This window comes from Rhamphochromis longiceps, linkage group LG10 (genome assembly GCF_057381845.1).
Source record: "Rhamphochromis longiceps isolate RC_006_pf linkage group LG10, R_longiceps_female_GT1.1, whole genome shotgun sequence".
In the NCBI taxonomy this organism is placed as follows: Eukaryota; Metazoa; Chordata; class Actinopteri; order Cichliformes; family Cichlidae; genus Rhamphochromis; species Rhamphochromis longiceps.
The window spans coordinates 30,706,822-30,727,377 of NC_140566.1; the positions used below are offsets into that span (position 1 = coordinate 30,706,822).

The 20,556-nt window shown below is 36.6% G+C and overlaps 1 protein-coding gene and 1 long non-coding RNA gene across 2 annotated transcripts in view; one reads left to right on the plus strand and one right to left on the minus strand.

The window, feature by feature from the left end:
* Nucleotides 1-20,556, minus strand: part of tmem132e (transmembrane protein 132E) — a 452,339-nt gene that overhangs the window by 272,005 nt on the left and 159,778 nt on the right. The gene's annotated exons all lie outside the window — the stretch shown is intronic.
* On the plus strand, nt 3,051-6,691 carry LOC146661196 (uncharacterized). Its single transcript, XR_014913578.1, has 8 exons — nt 3,051-3,185; nt 3,662-3,701; nt 3,847-3,893; nt 4,206-4,250; nt 5,094-5,123; nt 5,585-5,653; nt 5,860-5,934; nt 6,330-6,691. It is a non-coding gene; the product is annotated as an uncharacterized LOC146661196 (long non-coding RNA).

Genomic DNA, 20,556 nt, shown 5'->3' on the forward strand with positions numbered 1-20,556 from the left:
TCAAACAAAACAGAGTCAAAGGTCTATCACGAATTAGGTTGTTTATTCATTTGCTTACAGTATTTCACATTACACAATATCTCACTATAATGTAGCGTTCATTGACTTTGAAATTATCTGTCAGTGATACAGTAAACAAGATACAACAACTGCTATGTACACTTTAGTTTTTGACAATATATACAATTTAGTACTTAAAGGAACACACTCCACTGTTTTGGAAATAGGCTCATTCTCCATCTCCCTCAGAGTTAAAAATGCAGCGTCTTCTTTCTAGATCCGTACGTTAATAGGGCTCTGGAGCGTGATCTTACGGGATGGGGCGTAGCCAGGATTTTTGGTCAAGGCGCCATATTAGCAGGCCAAACAAATGCTTGCTGTGTGGTCGGTTGTAATGTTAGATTGCACTACCGACAAAGGAATAAGCTTGAAAACAGGCTCTCTTTTCATTGTTTCCTCACCTGGAAACATCATGAGGGAGCTTATGTGTTGGATGTTACCAAAAGAAGGCGTCTAGCCTGGATAGCAGCTGCGAGACGAGCTGATATTCAGTTCTCTACCAGCCACAGATATCTGTTGGTGTGCTCCAGTATTTTCATTCAGGTAAGTTCTAAATAAGTTCATATTATTATTTATAGCCTGTTAATTTTATTTTCAATAGCACAAACTTAGAACAAACATGCAGAACTACCTTCTATTTATAGAGTTGCTAATTATTTGGCATTATTGCAACAAACCAGCCTATGAAATGAATGAAACAAATCCTGACTGGGTTCCAACACTACACATGGGGCACTACGAAATCCCTGCTTCAAACTACATGCTACATACCACCATGCCAATCAGATTACTTCTTCCATGTGAGGGTAAAAAGGTGACCTTCCTGGATAAGATGGCAAAGGTTTGCTGCGTTTTGGTGAACATGTGCCCCAGTGTGGTAGTAAAACCAGGGAAAAATGCTCTTGTTAAATACTTTTAAGTCTTGTGCTGTTTATGTAGTGATAAGTTTTCAAAAGAGACAGTAAATTACAGAATGCTAGTAGTGGGTGATATTATACAAATGCTGTCATGATTTTATGTGAACATTTTGTCATTTGTAAACTATACATAACATTTTTTCTACATTGTAACTGATGTGATGTTCGACAAAGTGCTTTTAATTAAAAATAGGCAAACATTTCTTTGTTTCTTTATTCAACTTTTGAACAGTGGTATTTAGTAAGTACATATTCAGTAAATGCAAAGTATTTACATGGCCCCCTAAATTAAAACATTATGGGTTATTCAGAACAGAACTATGCTTGGAAAAATATTGTCCCATCAGTTGATCCAACTCCTCCACAGTAGCAGGTGGAACTTTTCTTTTTTGAGGATGGCTTCTTTTACCTGTCACAACGAATGGTCTGTTTATGTTTTGATCAAGAACCTTTTTTTTGGGCAGCTGAAGAGGAGAAGTCTATCTTATGGCCAACCTCTGGCTGTATCTTGGTCATATTACCCAGCAAAACCCAGTATGCAGGTTCATCTGTAACAGTCCTTGTGCCACAGATCCTCACTGTTGCTTCTACATTAAACAGAAGAGCAGTGACATGGCTGCAAGTCTCCACGACTCTAGCCATACAGCTGCAGTGGGCGGCTTCAACCTTCCCTGTGATGCTCACAATGACCTGTGGCTGCAATTCAGTCTTTAAGAGTGCAGGACCTAAAACACACACAGACAAAGTTCATTTAAAGACAAGAACTTTAATAAGCCAAGTCCGACACAAATGTGTTTTATTTACTTTCAAATCCATTTATCATAAATGTAACAAATAAAGTGTTTTTATGTATCCATCTATAGAACGCTGCATGTTATATTCTAAATCTGCATGTTTCTTTTTAGAAACCTATCAGCAAAAAATGAACCTAAAGTATGTAATGCAAGGATGTAATCACTTTCAAGAGGGAGAAAACATAAAGTTCGACTTTAAGTGACAACTATGGACACCTAATATGACAAGCAGATTCTGCAGGTCATTAATCAATGTATAAAACTAAAACAGAATGTATTTTTAGTGACACAGGACACAAACAAGGAAGCAAGATGTGTAATTAGGATTATTTATAATAAATATGAATTAATTAGGGCAATTTCTTTAACCATAAAGAATAACTAAATCCTTCAGGACAATGTCACATCAATGCACTGAACTCACTATGTTATCCCTCTAACAGAGCCTCTACATGTTCTCACTGTAATTTCCCCCTCACGAATGAATTTTTGCTAGCACTAATTTGAATGCTGGGGGGAATCAAACGCATTTTACTCGCAGTACTCAAGCTGACTTACCTTTGCTTGAATGACGGCGTACTCACAACGTGGAGGCTTAAAAATAGCCAAATCTTGTACCCAGTCCTTGGTGAATTGGATGTGCGCCTCCAGAGATTTATAATTGCGAAATTGGTGCGCCGTGTATGCTCTGACTCCACAGACAAGGTATGAGAGTAGATCATGCTAAGTCAATAGCGGTTTGGTCTTCAGGGTTTCTACTCCACGGCTATATTTCATACGGGTCCACATTTCAACAATCAAGTACCGTCTCTTTGCATCTGGACAGAATCTGTCTCTATACCGTCATTTTCTTTTGAGCTACGTTTCAGAATGGTTCGTAGCAATCTTGTTTTGATTCGTGACCTGCCAAGATGGTGCTGCGCTCCCACAATGCATTGCGACATTACGTCAACTCCAAAGCCCTTTGCGTGCAGGAGTGTATGCGCATGCGCATTGCCACGGTGGTTTAAAAAATAAAGATACAATGAAAAGTAATTAATAAAAATTAAATATTTAAACATTCCCACAAATGTGCAATGAACGTGCAAAAACTCTCTTTAGTAGTTGTTACTGTTTCTTTCTTTCTTCTTTTTTTTTTTTTTTTGAAAAATAACGACGTCTCTGAGGCGCGAAATCTGACAGCGAGAGGAACGGCCGGATACAGGAGACGGGAAGAAACAAGCCGATTATGTTCGCGTTAATTAAGTGGTTGGAAGATGTAAAATTCTCAATTCTGCCAACTGAACATATACGAGATTTTAATGAGGATGAATAATTAGCCGGCATGGAGGAAACGGACCTTTATTTCGTGGAGTGGCGACAAGAAGCCAAGGCGGGTGGCCAGTCTAAGAAGCCTCCATCATCAAGCTAGCAGGTGCCTTTTCCCATATAATATTACTTTATTCTCGTGTATTTGGAACGGAAGCGTAGAGCTGCCACCCAGGCAAAAGAGAAATATAAGTATATCACGTTATAACGTGAAAAGTTTATCGTTCTAACAATATACTATCATGTTTGAACAACATGTTTGAACAACATTGTACGAAAAATGTACATAATTATCACGTCCGTACAATATTGTGCGAACGTGACAATTATGTATATTATAATAACGTGATATTATATTATACAAACATGAAAAGCATAATGTTAGAACAATAAACATTTCACGTCATAACGTGATACAGCTCTATTTTTCTTTTGCCTGGGTGGCAGCTCCACGCTTCCATAATTTGGTAATCAAAATATGTAACTTAATTAATTATATTGTGACGTACTTTTGCCTTTTCTTATTATTCTGCCTTCTCAATAACTATCAAAGCCTATTCACATTTAATTTGGCTTTCACAGAAATCCTACCTCTCCTTCTGGCTACAGAGTACTTACCAAGGTTAGAAACAAAGAACAGTTATGCTTTATTAATGTTCGCTAATTACAATGTTCCACATTTCCTTGCTTTTTAAGTCATTTTTAGGCTTTTTAGAGTTTTTGTTTTTTATTTTTTTAGCAGTAATGTTTCTGCCTATTTATTTCAGCCCATGAAATCGAATGCAGATCTTCCTAATGTGAGATTTACATAAATGTAAGTAATTTTGTTTGTCATTGTCATTAATGTTGTTGCTGTTGTTGTTTTTGTGCAGTTTGCAATCATATAAACCTAGCAAGCATCAGTCAGCACAGTGACTAACCTAAACAGATTCTTGCTTTATTCACATATATTATATGTAATTATATATACCTGCACATTGTACCTAGGGTTGCAGCCACTTGGCCCCACCCCATTGTTGTGACAGCCCTGATTGTACTTATACACTGCATCTGAACAGGGAACAGTCTGCCACATTAATGTATTTTTAAGTGACTTGTTTGTAATACATGAATTTGTTTTTTACAGATGTCAAAGTCTCAACCTCATGCTGCCCTCCCCCATCCTCCTAAAGTAAGTATTTGTTGTTGTAGTTTTTTATGCGGTGTCTGTGTCACATGCTAATCATAATTATTGAAATAACTGTTTTCTAACAGATTTTCCAAAACACTAGTTATGTTTGTTGTCATTCAGACCAATACTACTGCTTAGACATTGTTTAGTGGTCATGCATGTTTGACAAGCTCGTTATGATACCAAAACAGTAGGCCTATCACAATAATCGATATATCGACTTAACACACAATACATGTACATGACCTCAATAATTGTTGATGATGTAATTTATCCGCCATTATATTTACAAAAATAAAATATAATGATAACAAAACAATAACATTAAATAACATTGTTTTCTATTTGTTAGAAAATTTACTATTTATTCAAGTTTTTAAGGTATCTAATATTTTGATTCCTAATTTCAATGATCTAAATACTTTAAGAATTAGATGTTGGTTTGTCAATTGAAAGTGTGTAGATCTTGCATTATTATGGTATTATATTATGATTATACATTCAAAGACATAAAATGGTCTTAAAATGACAATGACATAACTTGTCGCAATTGTTTATGGGGCAATATACCGACCAACAAAAAGTCGCTATCGTAACAGGCCTTCAAAACAGACGGTTTTATGATTGATAAATTCAAAAAATAAATACATTTAATTTCTCTGAGATTCTCTAATATTCAGTTACAGTTCACAACACAGTTACCCGTACATGCAGTATTATACTGTAAATATAAATCTCTGCATTTAGCATCCCACTAGAAGCGTCACAGTTACTGCCTCTTTTTTTTTTTTTTTTTTACAAATACCTGTACTATCACTAACACATTTACTGTTTTACTTTTAGCCTGTGGATACAAATGCAGATTTCCTTAATGTAAGTTGTGCATTTTAATTACATCATGTTATTTTTATTATTATTTATTTATTTATTTTATTTTACATTCAAATATTTCAAGCTTCTTGGTTAAAGAAGCTTGATTGCTAGTAGGTAAAGAATAGTTCACCTATAATTCATATTCCCAATTAATTTCTCACCTCTGATTGAATGCCTTTGTTTGTTTTCCTTTTGACTATAACAAAACATTTTTGCTGGATATATATGGTGAATTTATATGCATAGATACAGTCGTAGTGCTTGACACATGCAAACAGCAGTAGATGTACTAAAAAGGAAATAATTACAATCATGATGTTGATTGCTGATGTCAGTATATATATTTTAGAGGAATGTTTTGTTTTTCACCCAAAATGAACTATATTGCTTCAGAAGAGATTTATTACCCTACCGGACTCTTATATATTGTTCTGTTTTTTGTTTGTTTTTGTTATTTTCAGGTTCAATGGTGCGTGTTCTTCTAATGGCCGCCTTCCCACTGGAGGTTTTGATCCACAGCAATTTAAAAGGTAATCAGCTTTGAAAGTCAGTTCAAATGGTTAGCTAATAGTACTTTAAAAAGCCTACAACTCTGTCACCAGTTTCTTTACCAAAAATTACCCATAAAAGTATCGCTCAATAGCATATATTGTAGTTCAAATGTTTAGTTGTACAAATATCAAATTTTTGGAAATCTAAAACTAGTCAAACACTCAAATGTTCATGCTTTTTATAGGAGGACAGAGCAAAACGGACATCGGCGCAGAGTGAAGAACTGCCCTTGATAAGGACACTATGACAGCCATATATAGTAAGTGAAGACTTTCTGTGTATCTAAAATTGCATACAGCACAAGTAACTTACTTTGCAACCATTAAAATAGGTTGTAAAGTAAGTTACCAATACAAATAGGTGATAATGCATTGTAGTGGTTGGTCTCAGACAAAGAAGGTCAACAGATTTATGAATGCTGGAAGGTAAGGAGAGACGACCAAAAGGGGTGTTAGCATTACTGTAATGTGAACTGGATAGACTTCCCATCTAGGAAAAAAAAGAGGTAAAATTATGCGTAAAATATATCTGTATTAATATTTGTATCTATATAAACAGAAATATCTGTTTGCTAAATGAAGCCAGCTAACATAAATCACATTTTTATTTTAACTCTGATAAAAGTAATAGAACTGTGACTTTTGTTTGTTACAGTGGCGGTAAGGAAGGGGTTTCCCAGCGTGTCCAGAAGGGCTTTGAGGATTGCCGTGAAAGCTGGGGGAACTGAGACTGCTGGAAAAGGAAAAGAAATTACATTTTAAGTATGCTGACTTATGTTCATACAATCACACACACATATACACATACACACACATATGTGTGTGTGTGTGTGTGTGTATATATATATATATATATATATATATATATATATATACATATACACACACACACACACATATATGTATATGTGTGTGTGTTTCTTTTAGAATGTTTGAGTATGTAATGAGAATAAACTTATAAAATGAATATTCCTTGCTTGATTGATATGCTATATGTATGTTTTAAACATCAAATAAAGATTTCTTTCAGATGTTACATGTGAATGTGTTTTCTTAGAAATATATGAAGGGTTAAATTTATATTTTTTTGAATGATTTTAAATAAATTTAAATTGTATTTTGAAATATATTTTATTAATACATTTCAAAATATACAAAAAATGGCCAAAAAATATATGTGCTAAAATACATTTTAAATATATAAATATATTTTAAAATGTATTTTAGCACATATATTTTTTGGCCATTTTTTGTATATTTTGAAATATATTTCAAAATGTATTTTAAAATATATTTTTTTACCGTATGGGATTAAAGGTCCTGCTAGCTAATTTGTGCATGCTACTCGTTGTCTCTGTTCACAGACTCAGAATTTGTTAGTTATTCCCTGTACACGACTAAAGACGAAGGGGGACAGAGCCTTTCAGTCTGTGGCACCAAGGCTGTGGAACAGTCTACCACCGCAACTGCATTTAGACGACTCTGTGGATTCATTTAAATAGCAATAGACTATGTGCACGTTAGCATATGCTACTACCGGTGCAGAAACTCCTGTGGGGAGCTTTGTTTCCGGTGTCCTATTCGCGCCTTGTTTACGGTCCAAAACAAGTTAAGCAAATGAATGAATCAAGCGGCGATTTACATTTCTATAGATGTCTTGGGCATTTACCCAATATATTTGTAAATGATGTTCATCGACTTGTCAATATTTTTCCCCCGCGCCTCAGAGCAAAAGAGAAAAGGGATTCAAATGTTATATTTCTCAGTATCTGTAAACAGCGGTCCCTCGTTTATCGCGGGTGTTATGTTCTAAAAACAACCAGCGATAGGTGAAATCAAGTAGCCAATTTTATTTTTTGACGGTGCAAAACGTTTCGTCGACATCCAGTACTGCACTTCAGAGTCACACTGCTAGTGATCGATGCAGCGATTCTGTACTGTACAGGAGAGACGTCACGGAGGAGATCGTCTGCAGCGATCAGGACGCAGGACACAATGTGACGTAAAAAAAAAAAAAAAGCATGCAAAATCTGCGAAACAGCGAGGTGAAAGGTGAACTGCGTTATAGCAAGGGACCGCTGTAATTTTGAAGGTAAGTCACAACATACCCTTCGTAAATACTAATGTATAGAAACCGTTACCAGCAATCATTCATTTTTTGTGTGGCTTTTTTTCACAGTTTGTTAACATGCTGTATAGTTGTGTACTTGACTAGCTGATCTCGACATAACGGGGGAAACATCTAGTTTGACTATTCTTCACCTGTAGTTTGAATGCTGAACATTTGCCTGTTTAAATCATAAGACCAGTCACTATACAGAGATGTGCTTCTGAATGTGGACGATGTGTCTTCTGCTGCAGTAATGCAGTTCTGCTTGTGTTGAGTGATGTAAACAACTGATCGATCTAAACTCTTTAAACGTCAAAATTGATCATTAGATTTTTTATGACACAACAGTGGTGAGTGTTCCCACCTTCTGCTCTTTGTAACTTAACGCGATCTTTCCGTTTTCGAGTTTTGGACATGATTTTGGAGTATATCTTTGCAGTAGCGATTAACCACAAAGTAAAGCTATCGGAAATGTACAACCCCACATCCGGTCTCAAACCAGGAAGTTAGCATTTTCTCGTGCACAGGGTCTATTAAAATGCTTTCTGTTTTTTGAAATATGATTTAATAACTTTGAAACGACCTGTTTTTTTTAATACTGATTCTTTTTTAATGCTTTTTTTGTCCCTTAATACTCACGTCCGTCTTTTGTATATAATGCAGCACTTTGTGTTCGCTTGTCTGTGTAATTTGTTTAATAAATGAACTTTACTTATTTATATGTGGAGCCTTTTTTAACCACAGAATAAATCAAAGATGTCAAACATATTTTAGCCGATGAGGTCCAAAGCAGTTGGGAATTTATCAAAAAATGACCTCGACTGTGGTTGTTTTTGTTTTCAACTTTTTATTTTAAGCACATGCTGAAAACGTCCACTTTTAATGAACAGGCCATTTACCAAACAGACTTGTAAAGAAAATTGATAGCTGGCATAAACAGAATTTTGTTTGGCATCTATAGATGAGAATTTGTGTGTGTGTAAAAAAGATTTGTGTTTGTAAAAAAATATTTACACAAGTTAGAAAATTTTTTTGTTAAGGTCTGCTTACAGATACAAAGCAAAAAACTACATGTAAAACTCTGTGCTCATGTTCCCTGGCTGTGTGTGACTCTCAACTTACCAGTACGAATTTTGACCCCATTTTTCTTCCTTTCAGGTGATTGGTTAATGTCATGTCAATTACAAATTTAACAATCCAATCAGAGAACAGATGGGTTTGGCTGTTGGAGGGGTGCTCAGGTCCTGAAAGGGTAAATGGCCTTTCGTGTGACGTGCCAGCGTTTGCCTTCATCACCACGAAGGAAAACAGTTTGTGCGTGTCCAAGTTCGGTGAATTTTTTGTCACAGGTGTACGTGCTTATAGAGCGACATCCAGAGCCTTTTCAACGGATCTGTGGACCTCGGGGGGGGGGGGGGGAGCGGTGCTGTGGAAATGACACACTCTTCACTTGTCGGGATAGTTACAAAGCTTCCTTCGTTATGAATGAGTGATACATGTTTTTATTGAACATTTGAACATAAAACAACACAAACACTTGTAGAGGATATAAACTCAGAGATATCTAGTACACGCAGAGCTGCCGCAAAAAAACAACAGTGTGACTCACAGCAGTGGTCCCAGGTCAGCCCTGACTTTGTGTTAAAGTAATAAACTTTATCTAAAGTTTATTAAAAATAAAAGATAAAGTAATTATCCTTTCAACAGCTACCTAAAGTTAAGGGACCTACCCTCCAGCTTCAAACTGTATTACCCTTCCAGGACCTGAAGCTCAGTAAAGCACCCCTCCAACAGCCAAAACCATCTGTTCTCTGATTGGACTGTTAAATTTGTAATTGACATGACATTAACCAATCAGCTGAAAGGAAGAAAAATGGGGTCAAAATTCGTACTGGTAAGTTGAAAGTCACACACAGCCAGGGAACATGAGCGCAGAGTTTTATGTGTAGTTTTTTGCTTTGTATCTGTAAGGAGACCATAACAAAACACACACACACACACACACACACACACACACACACACACACACACACACACACACACACACACACACACACACACTCTCATCTATAGATGCACAAACATAAAATTTTCAGATATTTTGGTTTACAAGGTTACAAAACTCAGTTTACAACTACGCAATTGATTTACAAGTGCATAATATCTATGACCACAATTTGAGCCCATACAGAAATGTATCCATTTCCCCACATTCAGCTACTGTCATTACACAGGAGCAGTAGCACAATGTTGGGTACAGTGTGAGCCATGGCTTAACCAGATTAACAGACCATGTAATGCTGTAATGCTATAAAACTGATTACGATGATTCAGATAGATAAAACTAATAGTTCAACCTTTATCATGTGATTCATTCTTAACTTGTAAAACCATTCTTCCTGGTGCAACACGCAATTAAATTTACTTAAATGATACTTTTCCTGTATGTAGGTGTCCCATTTTGCAAAGACATCCAGTCAGCCAGGCTGGATCCTTTGGACCAAATGTTTTCCCATCTCAGGTTCCAAGACTAATTATACAGATTTTTTTATGGACACAAACTCAACATAAGAAATATTTGGTGATATCATTAAGAGTTATATTTTTGAAACTCCTTATGTCGGTTAACCTTTATTAGTAAAATCTCTAAAGCAGTGCCATCTTTTTAAATGCAAAACTAGCTGAACCTTAACGGAAATATCTTCTGGTTCAGGTAATAATCAAACACATGACACATTAGCACAAACGGGCATGAATCATGAGCTTCAAAATGAATTACATGCCTACTGAGTGATGTCGGAGGATTTATTCATGCAAAGCGGTTTCTCTTTAATGAACGAAATTCTGTACTGAGCTTGTAGACATCAGCCGAGAGGTCACTTTTTTTTTCACAACAATGCACTCAGCAAAACAATGCTTCTGAGAACTAGAGTGGGGCTTCACAGTACAGTATTTATGCAGCTTTAACAAAGCCAGAAAAATCCACATACAAAACAGAAGGACAGCTGTGTCTGAAGGGGAAAGGCTTAGTGGCAGCTAAAGGCCCAACTGCTGACTGGAGCCACATCTGCATGCATTAGGTTTTGCCGTTCACCATCAATAGTGGAGAAGCTTCAAAGAGGACAGCGATGTGCCAGAGGGCTCCGTAGAGAAGAAATGTTGGGCTATGGTGCTTGTATTCTGACTTTCATTGTGTCATGTGTTTTACATTTGCCCCATCTCAGTGAGCAAGCTAACACTTTTATCAACACCTCAGCTCTGGACATAAATAGAAATCTTTAGAGGGAGAGGAGAGAAAAGCAGCCAACAAAAAAGTGTCAGAAAACTTGAGGTAATTGTACACAAAACTCTGAGGTCTTAAACAACAGCAGTAGTTTAAAAGAGGAGAAACTTTGTGCCCGACTGAAGGTATCCCCCCAATGAATGAAGAATGAAAACGCCTACAACCTGAATGAGTAGTGTAGGCACAATGATCTGGTCCTCAACACCTCAACCAAAACAAAGAGACGGTTACTGAATTCAGAACAATAAAAACGACAACTGACAGATTCAGGAGCAGCTTATACCCTGGAGCTGTAGCCTCGACCACCACAATCTCCAGCACACTGTGACACAGCAGTACTCAGACTCTTCAATACAAAAAACATACGATACAGAGGAGAGGAAATGTTAATTAAACTGGCTAAATCATATATTAATTCTTCCTCTTTATTTTTATGTTTAATTACTTACTTATTTAGTTATTCTGTTGCTTTTATGTTAAGAGAAAGCCAAACCAAATTCCACTGTATTATATATAATGACAATAAAGATAATTCATTCATTGATATTATACACTATGTGCACTATACACAGTGACTTTCATTGCACTTTCACTGATCCGCTGCCATATCAGCCTCTTCTGGGTTGATGCTTTGAAGTTTTTATTTTGGTTGAACTTGTGTGCGTAACTTTTTAATTTAGGAGCACAAACTGTATGTGAAGTAAATGTTTCACCTTTTTCCCCCCATTTTCTTTTTAACTGTAACTTATATAAAGGGGATGCCACGATGCACCATAATCTCTTGAAGGTTGTCTCCCTTTATTCTGAAAATATCAAATGATAAATGGAAAACCCACCACGGAGTACGCTGAGAGCAGAACAAAAAGGCTGAGAACGGGTGTGGACAATAAGTGTGAAACCATTCTCCCAGTACAGGAATCTTCTTATCCCTCCCCCAAAGCAAAAGTGACATAAAGGCCCAGAAGCCCTTTGTTCAAACATGGTACAGTATCACTTTCAACAGTGTTAAAAAAAAAAAAACCCACAAAAAAACAGGCAAATTCAGTTCAGTTCAGTTCAGTTCATTTTTATTTCAAACATTTCAAACATGTGCCTTCACAATCATTACAAAATATCATTCCATTATTTGTTTGAAAAGGAGTAGGCTGAAGTATTTACTTATTTGTCCCTACCCCCTCAAGTTTTACCTCTCATTCATTTAATTTTTTTTTGTCTTAAATTAAACAAACAACATATGAAACATATAAACATATGAAGTAAAACAAAACATAACATACATAAATCAAAAACAAGAAATTAGCAAGCCCCACCACAGTATAGTTTCTTTCATATGAAAAATACAGAATGTGTATATTTGCAGATACACAAGTTATGGAAAAACAACAAACCAAACCAAAACAAAAAAACAACCAAAAAAGAACCGCAACACCATTACCAGCAACATTACCGTCCTGGGTTAACCCCGTTTTCTTCATTCTTATACTTATTTAAAATTAGGTTTTTATATTTTACTTTAAACTGTTTTATGTTTTGACTGTCTTTTATTTCTTCTGTTAGACTGTTCCATAATTTAACTCCTGCAATTGAGATTGACATAGTTCTTAAAGTTGTTCTAGCACTTTGTATTTTTAAATTCCATTTCCCTCTTAAGTTATACCCACCTTCTCTTTCTATGAACAATTTACAGATTTCTTTGGGAAGCAATTTATTTCTTACTTTATACATTATTTGCGCTGTTTTAAGCTTCACCAAGTCTTGGAATTTAATAGCTTGCATTTTGACAAAGAGTGCATTTGTATGGTCCCTGTACCCTACATTATTTATTAATCTAATGGCCCTTTTCTGTATTATAGTTATTGTTTGTGTGTTACTTTTGTATGTGTTTCCCCAGACCTCTACACAGTAGCTCATATATGGCAGTAGTAAAGCACAGTATAAAATGTGCAGTGCTTTCTGATCCAACATATGCTTTGCTTTTCCCAGGACGGCAATGCCCCGTGCCAATTTCCCCCGAACATAAGTAATGTGTGGCTTCCAACAGAGCTTGTGGTCAATGATCACCCCAAGAAATTTTATTTCATTTACTCTTTCTAAATATACATTGTCAACACATATTTCTACTTCGATGTTTTTCTTTTGGTTTCCAAACAACATAAATTTGGTTTTATCGAGATTCAATGATAATTTATTTATATCAAACCACTTCTTTAATATCGTTAATTCCTGTGTGATCATTTCCAAAACCTGTGGCAATTCCCCACCTGCACACAGTATATTTGTGTCATCTGCAAATATTACAAACTTTAAAATCTCCGATACTCTGCAGATATCATTTAAGTACATAATAAACATTTTTGGACCCAGTACTGAACCTTGAGGTACTCCACAAGCTATATCCATCAAATTAGATTTATATTCATTTATTTGTACATATTGTTGCCTATTCCCTACATAGCTTTTTAACCATTCCAAAACCACTCCCCTAAACCCGTACTTTTCCAGTTTTTTTAATAGAATTTCATGATTAACAGTATCAAACGCCTTCTTTAGATCTAAGAAAACTCCGAGCGCATACCTCTTATTATCCATACATTCCGTTATCTTTTCCATTAAATCTATCAGTGCCAAAGCTGTTGATCTGTTGTTTCTGAACCCATACTGACTATCTGTCATTAATTCATATTTTTCCACAAAACTGTCAAATCTTTTTATGAAGAGTTTTTCCAGTATCTTAGAGAACTGGGAGAGTATTGACACTGGTCTATAGTTTGTAAAATTATGTCTTTCACCGGTTTTGTAAATGGGAATAACTTTAGCAACTTTCATTTTTTGTGGAAAAACTCCTTTTTGAAACGACAAGTTGAATATATATTTTAATGGTTTTACGATACCATCAATAACTGTCTTTACCGTTACCATATCAATATCATTCCAGTCTGTACTGGTTTTGTTCTTAAGTCCTCTAACCATGTCATAAATCTCTTTCTCTTCCACTGCTCTTAAAAACATTGAGCTACTATTCCTTTCAATATTTTCACCAGTGTCCCTTTCTATTCCATCAACCTTTATTTCTTCTGCCAGTTTTGGCCCTATGTTTACGAAGAATTCATTAAAGCCATTTACTATCTCCTCCATGTTATTAATACTTCTTGTCCCTTCTATAAAGTACCCAGGGTAATCATTATTCCTTGATTCATTTTTGATTATTCTGTTTAATACATTCCATATATCTCTTGTGTTATCTTTATTGTGTTCTAACCTTTTAATGTAATACTCTCTTTTACAGGATCTCATTATATTAGTTAATTTATTTTTGTAAGTTTTATACTTCATTTCAGTTTCTATTGTTCTCTTTTTTATGAATTCTCGATATAGGGTATTCTTTTTTTTGCTGGCATTTTGTAGTCCTTTTGTCATCCATGGTCTTCCTGCATAGTTGTGTTTCCTATTGATTTCAATTACTGGGCAGTTTTTATCAAGTAATGTGTTAAATGTTCTTAAAAATCCTTCGTAAGCTTTATTAACTTCTGTTTGTTCATATACAATATTCCAATCTTGCTTTAAAAGTTCATTTCTAAGACAATTTAAGGTCTTCTCTGTTCTTATTCTTTTGTAAATAATCTTATGTCCATCGTTGTTCACTTTATAATGGCAATTATACGATGCAAAGACTGGTAAATGGTCACTTATATCATTGATTAACAGCCCACTTTTTATCTTTCCTTCTATTATATTTGTAAATATATTATCTAATAGAGTTGCACAATGAGATGTTATTCTGGTCGGTCTTGTTATCAGTGGAAATAAACCTATGCTGTACATGGAATCAATAAATTCTTCTGTACTCTTATTATGATTTGGATTCAATAAGTCAATATTAAAGTCCCCACAAATAAACATTCTTTTCTGATTTATATTTGTAAATAAGTCCTCCATATTATCCTTAAATATCTCAATCTTAGATCCTGGTGTTCTATATATACAACTGACAATTAGGTTTTTCCTTTTTTCTATAATTATTTCCACTGATAAACATTCCATCACTCCATCAATAACAGTTGTCATTCTTCCCATTCTTTTGTACTTTAGGTTTTTATCAATGTAAAGTGCCACCCCACCTCCTTTCTTGTTGATCCTGTCTACATGAAGGAATTCATATCCATTTATTTTAAAGTCTTCTTCTTTTCCAGGAGTTATCCAGGTCTCCGATATGGCTATCACATTGAATGGCTGTTCAAACTGTGTTATGTAGTCTTTGATGGATTGAAAGTTTGCATATAAGCTTCGACTATTAAAGTGAACCATTGTTATACCCTGTTCTACCTTGAATTCCTTTTTAAGTTGCTCATTTGTATAATAATTGCATTCATTTGTCTTATTGTTAAAGAAATTACAATCAGGATCTATGTTGCTGTCATACATCAATGTCTTATTTTCAATATCTATATGAGTTGTTAGTTGAAAATTGTCAGACATCTGCGTTGGTTGAGCACTTGGACGGTCCCATCATATTTAGCACTGCTTTGCATTTATCGGTTATATTTTTCTAGTTCCGTCATCTCTTTGATGACTAGAACCTTAGCCTGCTCTGGTGTTCCATTTAACTTAATGAATATTTTACAGTCTGACGTCCAAGTTGACTGTATTTTCTTCTGTTTTCTTAATATTCTTGCTTGTCTTGCAATGTCTGCATTTTTCTTGATTAGGTGTTCATTTAAATAAACATTTGTACCTTTTAGCTTTCTTCCTTGCTTGAGCAGTTCTTTTTTCTGTTTTCTATTAACAAAACGAATGATAATGGCAGGTATTTGATTTTTTCTCGGAAGCGGATGGCATCCCTCAATATTTTTACTGTCCATTTCTATACCTTTGCTTTTAAAGAAGGCCATTACCTGCTCTTCCAAAGAGCGTAGCTCTTGCTCGGGTGGCTCCCCTCTCTCTGCTGCTGCTACCCGTGCGTATGTCTGATGCTTGGTTTCCAGTCCTGTCACTATCACATCATTTACTCTTGAATATTGTTCCAGATCTGACACCCGTCCTTCCAGCATAGCAATCTTCTTGTCCTTTTCCTCGCTCTGCCTTCTTAGTTCTTTAATATCATCCATTAAATTGAGTATCAGTTTTTGTTGTTTTGAAATTGTTGTTATTTCTTCAGACATAAAGTTTAGGGATTTCTTTATGTCCTCCAGTTCCTCCTCATTAACGTTGCTCCTCTTAGGTGGCATCTTAACGCTCCTGGGCCTGGTGGAGCAGGAGGATCCTGGGCCTAGTGAGATGTGATAATACAGTGTGATAGCAGGACGGCGCACCGAGCACTACATGTTAGCAAATGACACTGAACACCTTCATCAGAATGCAACATCAGACGTGTAATGGGTAGTGGATGAATAGTGTCTTTTTTTGGATTTCTTCCAAATAGACACATTTTTGGAATTCACCTTCGAGGCTGAAAAATGAAGCCAACATAGAAGTGCCAAAAACTGCAGTTCAAACGGCCACTTGAGGCCGGCAAGAAATGTGAGTCAATCAGTCACAGACTTTCATGTTAAAATGTTCATCTTTAGAGCTGAAATTAAGATGCTGACAGCTTGGTTTAAAAAAAAAAATGTGTGCGCTTCAACGTTTAAAGGTTCCAAGCAGCAGCCCACGAACCAACGGGTGACATCAAGGTGGCAACGTTCATCATTTACATGCAAACTGTGGCTTACACCAGCAACTGTTACTAAAGCACTCAGCTTTAGTGGCACTCACACACGCACAAATCCAATGCAGCTAAAATACATCATACTCAATTGACTCATTCTTACAGGGCAGCAACAAATAACCGATCAACTGTGAATCACAAGGCACAGTTGTGAAATTCACATCATCCAAAGCAGCAGAGAGGAGGAATCTGCTGCTGCGACTCACAGCACAGACAGCAGCCGGTCTGCTGTGACTTGTTCTCGATTACCAACCCAGACTATGAAGCCACGGAGCATCAGCGAGGTCCAACACTATGCATGGGCCTAGCGTGCGTTTGCTACTGCAGTCCTGTATTGTAGATACGGTTGAGGTTAGGGCTCTGAATAGACAAGTCAGGTTATTTCACAAAGCTAGGTTCATTATGAAACAAAATTCCCTGAGGTGTTGTGATGTGGAAATTGGGCCTTAAACAAACGGTTTTCAAACGCTTATAGCATTAAGATTCTGCTAAAATGTAATCAAAGGCAGGGATACATTTTTGGCATCTAGAGATCAAGGGAAATCTACATAATGCTGCTTTATGACTAGAGGTTTCCTGACTGTGTTAACAGCATAAGAAGTGTCATTTGAAGAGAAAAGACACCGGGCTATAAAACACCTAAAACCTTATCACAAATATTAGAATCATTTGGTGATAAATATGAAGCTTATGGCCACTTTCGAAGCCTTAGCACAGGCAATTCCAGTAAAACAGCAAAGGAACGGCTCATTTTTGACATTATTTCAGGAGGGCATGTGTCCTGAATATTGGAATCTCCCTGATTAGAACAGGAAAAATGACAAAGGTAACTGTTGAGAAGAAAGATGTCTATTAGAGTGCGCCCGTGTCCTGTGGAGGTATAATTAAATGTGATGGCTCTTGTTTCATATTAGATGATATGAATACAGTATTAGCCATTAATAGGACAGGATGGTGATGGTGGTGCTGAAAGATGGGAAAGAAAATGGGACGTGGAATCATGATAGAGGAAGCAAATTAGTTCCTCACCTATGTTGGGCTGCAGATCTGAAAGGTATGATAAAAGCCTCAGCATACTTCAGAATTAATTACAATGCCAGCTGCCAAATGTGGACATATTTTCTTTGTGGAATGCGAAGCAGAAAGACTCCATGATTACAATGCAATCACATAGTGATTGGAAATACACGATGGCACTGCTAAAGAGGCCGTTATTTTGGCGTTGGGTGGGCCTGATTATTGCTATTGAATGGAACAAAAAAAAAAATATCATGCCATTTTTGGAACAAGCCAGGCAGCTCTCTTTGGTCTAGTTCCTTTAATCAGCTGTTATTTTGAAGACAACTTAACACCTACCAGATCAAACAGAAGTCTGAGGACGACACAAGCCCTGCAGATATAATTCTGTCCCTTAAGTAATTGAGGCTCCTGGGATTTGGGAGTGGCGTACGAGTATTTGCTACATCAGGATCATAACGCTGCTGGAATAAACCGTAATATGCCCCAAGTGTATAGGGTAATAATATGCAAATTACACTTCCAAAGTAATGAAGGACAGGATCTAATTTTCATCTGGCCACCCATCCACAACAGCGCTAAACACTTATAGTACACAATGTAAAGCTGTAACAGAGCACAATATCCTCAAGAACATAAATACTAATGTGCTGCTGCACTTAGGGAATGCTGGACCTGAGCTAGGAGTCGATTTTGGTGACAACCACACCGGAGGCAATTTTTCTAGATATGCAGTAATGAGGCTGGTGTGAGATTGACCTTGCTTAAATGGCATTGCTAATAATGCCATTAGAACCACAATCAGAGCCATTTAATCACCAGACTTAATGCTCCTAATATCCCAGGTTGTGACGCTTGCAATATTAGCAGCTTTTGCGCTTTAAAACAAAAGCTAGAACAGATTAAATTGAGTTCAATAGCTTTTTAAACCTTCACTTGTGTCTTTGTGAAATTCAGCATCAAATGTACTTTTCGCCCTTTGCCATGCACTCTGTTGAAAGCTAAGCTCCACAGCGGCTTAATCAGTTACACAGAAGGCTCCTAATCCAACTGAAATCCTTGACAAGACGCCCTGCCAAACAACACGATTTGTGACAGATTCCTGCCATATATCCTACTCCTTACGTGACCCTGCTTCCGCTGCCAGTGCCCACACATAAGGATATGTGCACCGTCACCTTCCCAGCTTCTGCAAATCCCATTTGCATTTGTATATGACATTAAATAATAACCACACTTTTTTTTGTGATTGCAAGCAAAGAAGTGTTGTTATTTGTACTCCAAGAACCTGTGGAGCAGTCTAAAGCCTGCTCCTCTGAGGGAGGAAATATGTTCTGAAAGGTCTCTTTCTTTCATGAGACAATGCAGGCAATTGGAGTGAGCTGTGCAGACTGTACTGGGTGATAGAGACTGTAATTGGTGCTGTGCCTCACTAACCACATAGCAAAGGTGTAACAATGGGATGATGGAGTGGCATATGTAGGCAATATGAGGGTTGAGTGAAAGAGGGGGATGGGGGGGGGGCAACTTTTAACCTAATCTCTGAGCTCCAAAGGGAAAAGCTGGATTTTACAGAGCAATAAACTAAACTTGCTCAGGTTAGTCAGGATGCTGCTTCAATTATTTCTAAATGTGCTGTTCTTTTTTTCCCACTGTCAGTTTCTGAGTCAGTGCATTCAAGTCCATTGCTCACTTTCACCCCCCAAAATAAAAAGAAAAGGTGTAGAAAATCACAAACGTCCCCCAAAACTGCAGATTTGTTATCGTTCCTTTGATTTAGCAGTGTTTTACACCAGACGCCCTTCCTGATGCAATCCCAAAGGGGATTTCTGTCTGTGGCTGGAATCGAACTGAATGTGTTAACCACTACACCACTGGAAGCAAGATGAAATGTATCACAGCCATGAGCCACCCCTTACTTCTTTAGATTGCGCTATGGAAATGGGGAATAGGTAAAGTGGTTTGCTGAAATGTGCAAACATGCCTGGAAATACAGTATATGAGGCAAAAATAGTCTGTACAATTTTAAGTATCTTGAAAGTCAATATTTGGTATGAGAACCTTTACTCTTCAGCACAGCTGGAACTCTCTTAGGCAGCTGTCTTATAATTTCTAGAGAAGAGGTTTTCAGCAATAGTTCTTTAGGCTTCTTAAAGGACATTCAAAGTTCTTCTTTAGATGTTGGCTGTTTTGTTCTGTTCTCTGTCAAAATGAGCCCATCCTGCTTCAACAATCCTGAGATCCAGCCTCTGGGGAGGCCAGTCCATGACTGTTAGTGCTCCATTGTGTGTTTTATATATCTTGGTATGCTTTTACTGCATTGGCAGTGTGTTTGGGATTTCTCCTGACTACCTTCATACATATTAATGATGATTTGAACCAAAGAACTTAACACTGGGAGTCACAAGACCTGTTGCCACAAATCTTTAGTCCAGTTCTTGAGTAAGTTGGCGGACCACAGCTTTTTCCTTTTCCTTTCACATCATAAAGGCCTTTTGGGACTCATCTTGCTGGTGCAAAAATACTATTTTATGCCATTCAAAGTGTGTTCTTTGGGATTTTTTGTACAGTCAGCTAAAGAATAAGAATAAATGATAAATAAAGTGCCTAAAGTTGTTTGTCATGTGTTCATATATACACACACACAGAGAAAAAGGATTGGAATAACCAGAATCTTTCTTTATACAAGTCACTGTTGTGGATGTTGTGATTTTCATGTTTTCTAAAAGTTAATGAGTTGACCAAAACCTTCTTGGAGTCAGGTGTTA